The sequence below is a fragment of the Mercenaria mercenaria genome, chromosome 13, assembly GCF_021730395.1.
Source record: "Mercenaria mercenaria strain notata chromosome 13, MADL_Memer_1, whole genome shotgun sequence".
Taxonomy (NCBI): Eukaryota; Metazoa; Mollusca; class Bivalvia; order Venerida; family Veneridae; genus Mercenaria; species Mercenaria mercenaria.
The window spans coordinates 52,696,524-52,709,310 of NC_069373.1; the positions used below are offsets into that span (position 1 = coordinate 52,696,524).

General features: G+C 35.6%; 1 protein-coding gene across 1 annotated transcript in view; it reads left to right on the forward strand.

Annotated features, from left to right (window-relative positions):
* Window positions 1-5,388: 5,388 nt before the first annotated feature.
* Window positions 5,389-12,787, forward strand: part of LOC123528452 (TPR and ankyrin repeat-containing protein 1-like) — a 153,863-nt gene continuing 146,464 nt past the window's right edge. The window contains exon 1 of the mRNA XM_045308172.2: window positions 5,389-5,499. The gene's annotated coding sequence lies outside the window, so the exon portion shown is untranslated. The remainder of the gene's footprint in view (window positions 5,500-12,787) is intronic.

Consider the following 12,787-nt stretch of genomic DNA (forward strand, 5'->3'; position numbering starts at 1 on the left):
TAATCTAATTCAAATACTTTTTAGATTCAAACTTGTATGCACTTTATGCATATTTTTGACATAATCATATCTCTGGTTTAACTGATAGATATTCCGAACAAAATCCCGTGCACAACTTTACATGCTGAATAATATTCCTATTAGGAACCTCCATGACCGAGTGGTTAAGGTCGCTGACTTGCTACAACTTGCCCTTCACTGATGTAGGTTCTAGCCTCACTCGGGGCGATGAATTCTTCATGTGAGGAAGCCATCTGGCTGGATTTAATACGGAATGTCGGTGTTTCTATCCAGGAGCCTGCCCATGATGAAATAATGCACGAAGGGACACCTGGTGGGTCTTCCTCCACTAGAAAAGCTGGAAAGTCGCCATATGATCTATGATTGTGTTCGTGTGACGTTAAACCCAACAAAACAATAACAAAAATATTCCTATAATGTTTTATGACCCAAGGTCAAATAAATTTTAAGATACGCGCGACACGAACTTTTTGCCCCTTTTATGCATATTTTTGACTAAATAAAGGGCCATAACTCTGGTCTGACTTAATGACATCTCTAACAAACACCTCGGTGCACAACTGCACATACTGAATAATATATCTAGGTGAAATACTTTCTGAGATATATGCGAACCAAACTTGTCAGCCCTTTTATACATAGTTTGACTATTTCAAGGGCAACAGCTCAGGTCTGGCTGTGTGAGATCCCAATTAAAATGGCAGGTGCACCATTTCAAATGGTGAATAACAATCCTGTAAGCAATGCTATGAGGTCAAATACTTATGTGATATATAGACGGACTGTCAGAAGGACGGACAGGAGCAACTCTCAGTACGTCTAAGGCCTCACAAAATGCGGGGGCGAGGGCACAAAAATCATCTAAATCTTTTTATCTTCGTTTAAAAATAATACCGATTTTATGTGTGCATTATTCTCCATAATTCATATATCAAATAGTGGTTCAGAGAGGTTTTCCAAACAGGTAGCCATGTTTTAAGTTATAGTTATACATTTTATATATTGCCCTAACCATTTACAAACAAATCTGCATTTACGGTAGAAACATTTAGAAAAATATTTTCCCAGTTTATGATAACCACATTCAATCTAGTCTTGAGACACTTTATAGATGTTGAGTTCACCACATCATCACTTAGTTAATTCCAGTCAAGAACAGTTTAAATAAAGAAAGAGTTTCTGTAGCTATCAGGCCTGTCTTGTTTAGTTACAAACTCTTAGTAATATTGTTGACAAAATTACCTATATTATTCTGGTATACATTTGTACATAATTTTCATTGACCTTTTAGATCGTTTCGGTCTGAGTTGATGCAAATTTTCGCCACCTTGTACAGAAACGTCAGCCGTTAAAGTCGTCATGATGCCAACCTGTTTGTTCTTTTCGTGGTATGCTAGCAGATCATGGACTATGACGACAAGTTTTGGTCTTGCATGTGTATCCTGAAAGGTAGCATGGTTCAGTGAAGTTAATACATTGTGGTAGTCCGCATGGTTCGTGACATTGTGATGTATTCCAGTAGCTTGAAAATAACACATTTAAATTAGAAATACTCGGCGGTAGATTTCTGTAGTGTGGCGACCTTTGTCTTGTTGACGGATGCAACTATATCTACTGACCGCTGGAAAATGGCTATGGTGGCTTCTGTAGCGCATGCCTTGAGAGCTCTATTTGGGAGTTCGTTTGTTCCTGTTGCTTTCCTGTCATTAATGTTCTTGTGTGTGCGTGCGTGCGTGCGTGCGGATGTGTGTGTGTGTTAGGGTTTAACGGCATGCACTTATTTGAGGATGAAGTCTGTCGAAAGATCAAATATTATCTTTCGGCTTCGCATTCTTGGGCGTCTCTACTTACCGCTAGATTCTGCCAATCTATATCCGGATAGTTAACGTCTCCAGCTATAATTGTAAACCGGTCTTTATTCTGTGTCTCCAAACCCGATGAATTTCTTAGGCTTGATAGCTTTAGCTATACTTCAATGGGGGCATATACAAGGAGTATACCGGAAACTTGTTCTTACCCTTGAGCTTAGCTTTAGCCCATTTAACTTCAAATTTGATGACCATAACGGCAATTACCTCCGCAACAGTATATAAGTACGAAAACATCACTTTTTAGTTTTCCACTGTCGTTCCTTAATATCGGTTTGTGGCTTTAGACTGCTTCACATGACAGTGTGGCATCTGAAGTGGGTGTTATATCTAGTTTGTTGGTGTAAGCTGCTTGGAGGTCTTCGTCCTTCCACCACCGGCTCTTTGACAATTGATATTGATGATGCGGAGGTTCCGTTTCATCGGAATGCAGAAAAGTGATGAGATTGTTGGTCCGTGACTAGTATGAGGAAGATAAACATTGCTGCGTAGTTGGCAGCCAGGTGGACTGAATACGTTGCTAATGTGAAGGTGTGAATGGAAGAATCAATCTAAGATAGCGAATGAAACATACAATGGAAATACTAATTGCATAGTTTCTGAAGGTAAAACTAGTGATATTTACACAGTCGCACTTGAGCAGAGCCACAGTACATGTAAGTGCTTCGTAAGAAGTTCTTAAATAGCAGAACAGAGTTTAATGGTTGGCGTAAAAGTACTATAGGAACCGGCGAGGGAGCCATCTGGTCTTGTCGCATAATGGCGAAAAGGTTATTTTAAACACTTGTTTCACTTAGATAGCCGCAGACTTTTAAACCAAAGTGGAATTATGCGTACTTTTCAAGTAAACATCCAGCTGAAATAGATGTGTGTGTAAAAAGGGTGGAGGAAATTATAGATTTTAACCCAATATAGCAAACTCTTCCTGTTACAAGTACGAAATAATAACTTTCCAAATATGACTTTTGTTATTTTGACTGGGACAGTCTCTTTAAGAAAAGTCAAACTGCACACAGGAGTTGCTTCTCTACGACTTTAGAAATCTCTACCTATAGGTTAAGGTGATCGCTGCGTAGAAGATTGAAGAAAAGAACTATTATTTTATTTGTCCGATTTCTCTATTTCTAAAGCATCAACTTCAAACACGTATGCGGCATCATCGTTAATTTAACACATTTAAATGTACAGCAACCGAAAATTGCTTTTATAAAACATTTACCAAAACACACTATGTGCAGTAAGGTGCGCATAATGCCACTTTAATGTGAGTTTTTGTTTGAATTTCATAGTGGGTTTAATATTAACATTTTGGTGAAACAAATGAGAGAAAAGGTTTTAAAACAAAAGTCAAGTTTGGTTTTAGTAGTTTAATTCCATGCCCCAATTTCACTATAAAACTTAAGTAATCAGTTGATGAAATCTGTTATTTTACAATCGTGTTATTTCTTATGTTATTGTCATTTAATGTCTATTTCTTTCTGTACCAATGTACGTATAGCTTAATTATACTATGGTTGATAGTATTTGTCTGCAGTTCTTGTTTCAGTCACGCAAATATCATATTTCTATTAAAGCACGATATAAGAATTTAAACTGCTTAAGGATGTACGAGCGTTTTTTTTTTCAGGATATCCGCCATTTTGAAAAATGTTTCTTCGAATATTGCTTTCTAACAAAAGTTTTGCCAAAAATTAATGCTAATTAATTAAAATATGGCTAATAATGTACCATTTAACCAAACATATTATGCGTTTTGCGAAAAAAAAATTTTCACCCTTATTTTTGGCTGGCATTTGCCGAAAATTGACGTACGATTTACAATGGGTAGGGGTAGGTAATTTCAAATATCTATTAAAGTAGATCAGGTTTGGTTTTGATATTTTTCTGACTGATACATAATGTTAAGCTTTAAAGAAAATGAAAGTTTTCAAGATAGCACTTTATATTATCTAGAAAATATAAATTAAAACAAAAAGAACAAAAAATATCTAAATTCACCACTTTTTAACAGTTTTTTCTTAATAAATCTCTTAGATGCACGGTGACCCCAACTTTTTTTCTTTCAATTTTGAAGCATTTTTGTGTGTCATTAATGCTGCAAAATATTTTGAAAATCTTAACATCAGAATTTTTTTTGTAGATCTAAATACGTTTTTTCCATTGAAAATAAAGTGGGTGGGGTAATTATGTCAACATGTAAAAATTAAAGAGATTTTTTAGTGACATTTATGCTTATATAATACTGACATCACCATATATTCATATTAACCTGTAAGACCTGAAATCCCTATAAGATTAAATAGGATATTATATGTTTTATAAAGTACCAACATTTTTTCAATTTTTCAAAATATCAGAAATGCGTATAACCAGTGGGTGAAGAAAATACCCTATAAAATTAAAACGAGTTCGGTGACCTATGTTTTTTCTGCTCTTGTTTGTCTTAGAAGTTAATGTTCTTCAAGCTCACAGGGTATGAAAAATTTCTTAACGTTAGAAAAAATTCGCTCGTACATCCTTAAGTACATTTCTTAATTATTTCTATACTTCATTTTCTGTAACATTCAGAATTGTTGTGTTTAGATCAATGAAATAGTCATATACGGTTCTTGTATAGATTAAAATCAACACTGAAGACGCATAAAGGGCCAAAAAAAAAAACCAAAACAAAAAAGAAAAAACAACAAAAAACAAGCATTTTAAAATAACAGAGTTAGCTAAGCAATTCCTCATTTTTTTCGTGATATTGGGGCTAGGTCCCAGTATAGACAAGCTTACTGTCGCTGAGTGGCTGCTTTTTAATTTCTGACTTTTGCAGCCACCGCAGTTTGACCGTTACAATATAAAACAAATCAAAGAAGTATAAAATACACAGAATGGCAACTGGCTGTAATCTCGCGTGAGCTCGTGTCAGAGCGTGATTCGGCGTTATCTTACTAAAAAAAACAAACATCGGCGAGCATGGAGTTACAATTTGTACCTTTAAAACTACATTTAAAATACACGTTAGCTTCTAAAACAAAATTAGTTTAATTAGAAACGGTCTTAAGACACGTAGTACACGTCTTTTTGCCATCGAAAGAAGCGTCGTCATACGGTGATAATTATTTTACCGATGAATAATTGCTTTCGCATACAAAATGGCGCGTGGAGAAAGCGCCACTTTCGGTAAACGAGATCTCGTTTTTTTTTTGTCACGGGAGGTTGGCGAGATTTGCTCTATGTGCCTTTCAAGTTGCCAATCTATTTATTTTTATAGCTCTTTGAACAAATATATATGTCGGATTAGTTCGACTAGGTCCCAGTAGTGAGATTTTGGTCTAAGTTTGTTCGGCAGCTCTCTTATTTTAGAAAATGTTATACAGGGGTACTAATCTGTTAACAGATCTGTCTAGCAGTACTGAGTCGTTAATTTGAAGTAAAAACGCGTGGAAGAGTCTAACAGAGGTACATGTCTACCTAAAATCGAAAATATTGGTGGCCGCTAACCTTTGAAACCGGAAATGGTATTTTATGACAGTGGCGGGAAAGCGAAAGTAGAAAAAATAATTTTCAGAAAATCAGAATACCGTCGCGAAAGGCATATGTCTAAGATTACGAAACTGTCTAGGTTGGTTAAAAGTATAGATGTACAGTTTAACAGGGTTAATTTTCAGTAATTAGCGGCATTTTAAGCCATATGGTTTGATACTGATGGTATTTTAATTTCCTTTCGTCGTTTACGGTATTCATTTGGATGGGATATTGTGGTATGACAACACCTTATCGTGATACAAATTTGAATGTTATATGAAATAAGGCAAAATCTCACAGCAAGCTGGTCTTTTTTTCATCATGTCATGCTGGTGGAATAAAGAAAATTATTTGCGTTGTTGTTGGGGAATTTTAAAAAAAAATTGAAACTCGAAATATGTAAAGATAACAACAGTTGTTATCTATAGCTATTGGTAAATTTTAGCTATAATTATCTTCTGTAAATCAAAGGTTTTTCAACAGGAGACGTTTTGCTTCCAGTTTCACGTTCTCAAATTCTGTTCATATTTTTTAAGGAGTCATATAAATCTCTCTCCACCACTTGTTACTATCATGAACTGACATGCCCTGTGCAGGTCCCATAACTCTACTTTGCATTTTTTCAAAATTATGACCCATTTTCCACGCTTCATTTTCCACTTAGCAATTTTTGGTTAAGTTTTTGTATGTAAGCAAGCAATTTTTGGTTAAGTTTTTGTATGTAAGCTGGTATCTCGGTATCCACTAATGGGAAAGGATTGAAACTTCACACACCTGTTCACTGTCATGATATCTCTTTGTATTTTTACAAAATTATGCCCCTTTTTCAACTTAGCAATTTTTGGTTAAATTCTTATATGTAAGCTGGTATCTCAGTACCTGCTACAGTAATTTGGAATGGATTGAAACTTCACACACTTGTCCACTGTCATGAGCTGATAAGCATTATGCAGGTTCCATAACCCTGTTTTGCATTTTTGACAAAATTATGCCCCTTTTTATATGCCCATCTCATACATGTCAAGTTCCGTGGACAATTTTCCAGGATATTCCAGTTGAAAATCCAGGATATTTGATGAAAATCCAGGAGATTTTTTTGACGAACGTTTCTTAGGAAATGTTTGGTTGCATATACTGCCAGTTTCAGAATAGTGCGCCGATTCAATGTTTGCACCATACACATGGAGTGACTGACTGATATCGATTTTCTTATTGTGAGTAGCTAATTTTGTAACAGTCATTTACATAAACTCCGCCCAAGACGCGAGACAAGTTATGTACATTTATATGATTTAATATTATGTGGGTTTTTCCCGTTAATTGTCTAAACAACAGATAAACTGAAAAGTCAGTTATGCAATGTATTTACGGTTTTTAAAAACTGATGATATTGCAGTTTTTAGCCGTGTCTCAGAATCAGTTTCAAGTCAAACATTTTTTACAATCTCTATCCAGAACGGTACAGAATAGATTTTCTTTAATATTGTGACAAATTCATAAAAAAATCACTCACTACAAAATGCAAATTTAGTCAGCGGGTGCATATAAGTTTTAAGATCAAAAGATGTCTTTATACATGTAAAATTACACATGTCCTAAACAACATGTGTATTTCTGTCGCTAGGTCATGGACTTTTCATGGTGAAAATACAATATTTGATTTAAACATAAATGCGCTGTTTATATACGAAACTCAAGTTATAAAGGTAATAAAGTTTTATGTGTTTGAGAATCTAGTAAGCATGTGATTGAATCAACTGGAATCATTTATTTTTGTACATTGAACATGTATTTACACCTAATCATCGCTTCAACTTTCAGTCCATGAAATCAAACGCCGAGTGGTTAAGGTCGCCAACTTCAGATCACATCCCCCTTATGGAAGTGGGTTTGAGTCTCACTCGGGGCATTGAATTCTTCATGTGAGGAAGTCATTCAGCTGGCTTACATATGGAAAGTCGGTGGTTCTACCCGGGTGTCCGCTCATGACGAAATAATGCATGGCGGGGCACCTTGGATCTTCCTACCATCAAAGCTGGAAAGTCGCCATAATTATGACCTATAAATGTGACGATGCAACGTTTAAACCCAAACAAAAATAAGTGCTGGACTCCTTCATTTAACTTTATATAATAGGGAATTAAAACTTGATTCGGGATTCATGACTAAGTAAGTTTCCTTGCCAAGAAACTTGCTCACAACGGAAAAATCTTCTCTTTTTTTCCTTGGGTTTAACGCCTGTTTTCAACAGTTCTTCCTGTATGTCGGGTGGGCAGTTTACCTAAACATCGCTCCTGGGAAGAACCAGTACAAGGCTCCCATCCTCCGTAAGAATCTGCCAACCGTTTGCACATAAAGAGATATGGCCGGCAGCAAGGCTCGAACCCATCCCTGACAGATTACAGTGATTTCAAGTCAGCGACTAACCACTCGAGTACAAGGGCGATCACATGATGGATGGTTACTACAATTCGGAATCTAGAAACAACATGGGTACATAGTTGCAGTAATGCCAGACTGAAGTCGACATAGAACTTCCAAATAGATTTATGTCGATGGGTTCGACTAACAGCTTATTTTTATCTCTACTTTTTTTTGTTTGACTAAAGTTTTCATGACATCGCATACCACATGTCTTCAGTAGGCAGTAATTATTTGACGAATTTCTATGAAATAATGTATATCTTTTCATATGGAATCTTTTCTTATCAATGTTAATTCTTTGGTTTGGTATTCTACAGTTCGAGAGAAAATATCGGTAAAATGGGAGACTGACAGTAGTAATCAGACTCAGATGAACGTATAATTATAATGACCGCATCACTTTGTATTTTTTACCGACGATTGTTGCGTAAATTCATACCAAGGAAAGGAAATGCATATACATATATTATGTTTAATGAAAATTGGCTGCGTGTATATCTGCACCATTTAGCAATTTTCGAAGCAGTCTAAAAATAAAAAGCTCTAAGACTGCACGCGATTTACCCGGTCGCACTCAGCGTGCGTTTTGGTCCGATACACGTGTAGAAGAAATGACTTACTGAACTAGACTTAGTGCTATTGTATTATAGTAACCTGAAAGCATGTTCAGTTAAAATAGCAATGCATCGAGTGGCGCCTGCGCAATAAACTTTTTATTACAAAATCGTGTGCATGGTCATAGATTTCCATTCCCTATGTAACAACAGCCAAATGTTCTATTATTTGCAACAAGCTGCAACAGAACTATGTGCCTTTTAAAACAGAAGGGCACTTCAAATACTAGATATAGTACAACTTATTTGAAGCGATCCTAGGAAATACTAAGATTTTTTTTCAAATGGCCAATATCCCTACTCGCGTCAAACACTCGAAAGACCAAAATAATTGAAAAATTTCCGATGAAATTTTCATCGCTGCCTGATGCTTTACATGCTATAAGTTTAAATGCCGATTATTTCACGAAATGGCCATAAATTCAAATAAAACTTACATGCATCGAAAGGGTATTCAAATCCTCATTGACTTGTGTAAAAATTATCAAAGAATATCCAACATTACGAATTTTCTGGTGATTTAAACCTATGTATGTACTGTACACGATTAATGTTTACTGTGCTGACACACTAATACACTAATATGCACAAACGATAAAACCAATAACTTTACATGACTGTGTTCTGTGATTTATCCTCCATTATTTTGGTCCTTCAAAGTTTGACGCATAGATTGCCCGTCACAAATTTATAAAACAATCTGAACATCGAATTATTTTGACTAATACATGTACTAGGTATTACCAAACGTTCACGAGTGTAGGGACAAAACTTCCAGTTTAATTTCGACAAGATACTGCATGTAGTTTTAAATAAATAAATGGATGATATAATATATATAATATATAATAATATAAGTCTTATAGTTTAATGTGTACAGACAACATCGAGTATGCGATATTTTCCATGACCGACATTCCTGGACATTTTACGAAGACTGGATACATGTACATCAATTTAAAATAAATACATGAAACCTACGAGACAAAATCTGCGTAGCAGTTTTGTGTTATTTCGAGAGTTGCTATATAAATACATGTATACACATCAATGTTCAAATCTATAATCTACATAGATTTAAGTGTATATGCTGCACATGAATATATTTATTATGCAGAATCAGAGCTATCTTGAAATAAATACCAGTGATATTTTGCTTTTGTAACTAACCCGTAACGATCAATAGAAAAATACTTTAAAGCGGAGCAGCTATCTTGAAATAAATACCAGTGATATTTTGCTTTTGTAACTAACCCGTAACGATCAATAGAAAAATACTTTAAAGCGGAGCAAACTACAAGTGTGATCAAATTAACCTCTCACCGATAACTAGCGTGACACCTACGTCATTTACTACCAGTGTTTGATGTAAACGCCCATTCGGCGAGCTTTTCTGAAATTGGCAGATGAACAGAAGCTAACATAGATTGGAAATAAATCTTTTTCACCATTTTTAATCTACACTGAACAATACTTTTTACTCATCAAAATGAAATACAAAATCGTAGCAGTTGTTTTCTCAATTATGCCATCAGTGGTAGCTATTGCCATCTCTCCAATAAAGACTGGCTTTTTATCTCTTCAAATGTATCCTTAAAAATATCTTTTCACACTAAATCTTCAATAAACAAGTTCCTGTCTTATCATCATATTATGTCAGTATCACCACTCGCCAATTAACACAATCTAAAAATAGCACAGTACACCTGTTTGCAGAATGTCATTAGTGCGTGACCTTGTTAAACTCTTATCAGTATACCAGTAGAGTGAAAATTTTGCAGGCACAGTGTGTAATTAGTGATTTAGTTTGATACAGGAAAGCATTAGCTTGGAATTTTGGATTTCCGGGAGAAATTATTGATTTCCGTATGTCCGGGAAATGGACAAAAAATCCGTGAGACTCCCGGACAATCCGGGAAACTTGACATGTATGCCATCTCTGAAAGAGGGGGGCGTATTATGTGAACACCCGTAGTGGGCAGGCAGCGTCCAAAAGCATGTCTGCTCTCTAAGTGGAACAGTTTTCATCCATTCTTCACCAAACTTGGTGACAATGTTTGTGGGTTATGGCCCTTGAATTACTCAAAATCTGCAAATTTAGCCTTGTCCGCCCTCTAAGTCAGATAGTTTTCATCCGATCTTCACCGAACTTGGTGACAATGTTTGTGGGCATAATATCTAGGCCACGTTTGATAACCAGGCAAATCACCCCAGGCACTCTTGAATTACGGCCCTTGAATTACTCGAAAAACTGCAAATTTAGCCCAAAATTGAAGAGTTTTCATCTGATCTTCACCAAACTTTGTGACAGTGTTTGTGGGCATAATATCTCGGCCAAGTTCGATAACGAGACAAATTTGTGCCAGGCAATCTTGAATTATGGCCCTTGAATTAGGCCAAAGCCGATGACGGGCGTATTTTGTGACAGTCTGCCACTCTTGTTAGACTTGTATTCATTCAATTGACAAGGCTGTTGAAAAGTTGAGCAATGCTGTCCTCCGACAGCAGCTCTTGTTTTATATTATACTAGCCTAATATTCTAAAGAAGAAACTAACAAGTCCTCTTTTGCCATGGAGATCATATAATCGTGTAGCAATGATAATTAATCCTTTTGTTTATCAATTTGTTTTCAAAATGTTGTTTTGCAGTAGCACATGTTGACAATTACATGTTGACAAAGTATCAAAGACGTAAAGAGAAAACATGCCACTGATTGTGTGAATACAATTGCCTCTTGTGTAACTGATAAATTGATTCACTTTTACACTTCTCCGGAAAATCTCACAAACACTTAGAAGTCTCCGGAGCTTTAATTAAACCATCGTAGGGTTCTTGACTGGCTGTAATCACATGTTGTGTGTGACATGCCTAAAGGCTTTGAGTTGTATGTTCAACATCCCATACTATTCCCGACATCCCTTAATTCCCCAAGCGACTTGTCATAAAAGCAATCCAATAAACATGCCATTTAGTCCCATAGGGTACTCAACTGCTGCCGCATGCCAATCAGTCGTTGATGTCAATTAAAATGAGCCAGAAACCATTGATAGCTTTGGATGAAGAACGCTTGACATAATTAGTTTGAATTGGGTATTGCTTAAATTGCATTGGATATTCCAAAACACGGTACCTTAAAACATCCTATGACTTTTCAAACTTGGCCCTGGTTTATGATATACTTTTTTCCAGTATAGATTTTTATTGAGTGAGGTGACCAAGCATTGTTGAGGTTGTGACAAATGTCCAAATTTGTTCAGTGACCAGACTGAGTGTCCCAAAGTTTTGTTGACCACAGTGTTAATACTGAGGATCAGTGGTGTTGAGACTTATGTGTACACAAGCGTAAGTTTTTTAATAAACTTTTAAGAGACTTTTTTCTCAGTGAAATAAATTAAATGCATTTATTTAAATTTATGTGAACATTTTAAATGTGGTTAAATGTTTTCTGTTTTAAAATAAAATGTTTAAATTTATGTCCAATTGTTAGTTGTTAGCAATGGTCGTTTGGGAGTTGGTTCAAACCGATCAAAAGTTTTTACTTATCAAGTACGACTTCGGGGTCATGGCTGTCATTTACAAAGGTCATCTTGTCAGATCTGTCAATAACTAAAAATACTGTTACACAAGAATTGGTCCGATGAGGCTACATACAGTTCATGAATTTGAAGATTTTTCAGTTAGTCAGTTCATAGACCAGGTGTATGAAATCATTTGAAATTACATTTTATTTCAAAATGGTGGGTTAAAATGAAAATTCACTTAGAAAGCAAAGATAAAACAAATAGGGAGTTTCAGACAATGTCATTGCATCAATCACTTAAATTTTTTCAATGTTTTAGAAAAATACAGTGAAAGTCACAAATTACCTTCAGTATGTAAATCATACAATAAAGATAGAATGTTATATTTTCAAAGATAGAAACACATCTATGGGCGGCGGTTACTGCCAAAATTAGGAAATATACAATCTATTCATAAACAAGTCAGTCAATGCAATACATTTCAATGTCGTCTAGTTCAAAACTCCATCCCATCCAATATATTTACACTCAATGCATTGTATTTTGAAACCATTTAATACAAAACTTCATTCCATCCATTTAAACATGGAACGATGCATTGGAAAACTTGTTGCGATGCACTGTAATATGAAATCATCCAATAAAACATGAAACCATGCAGCTCAATGTGAAGGCGTTTAACACAACATGAGTACGTGCAGTGTAAGCTGAAATGATTCATTTCAACTTGACGCTGTCTTATGCATATTGACACCGCTTTGTGTAATTGAGAGCGATGTATAAAAACTTGATGCCATGCAGTCCAATGTGAAGACGTTTAACGCA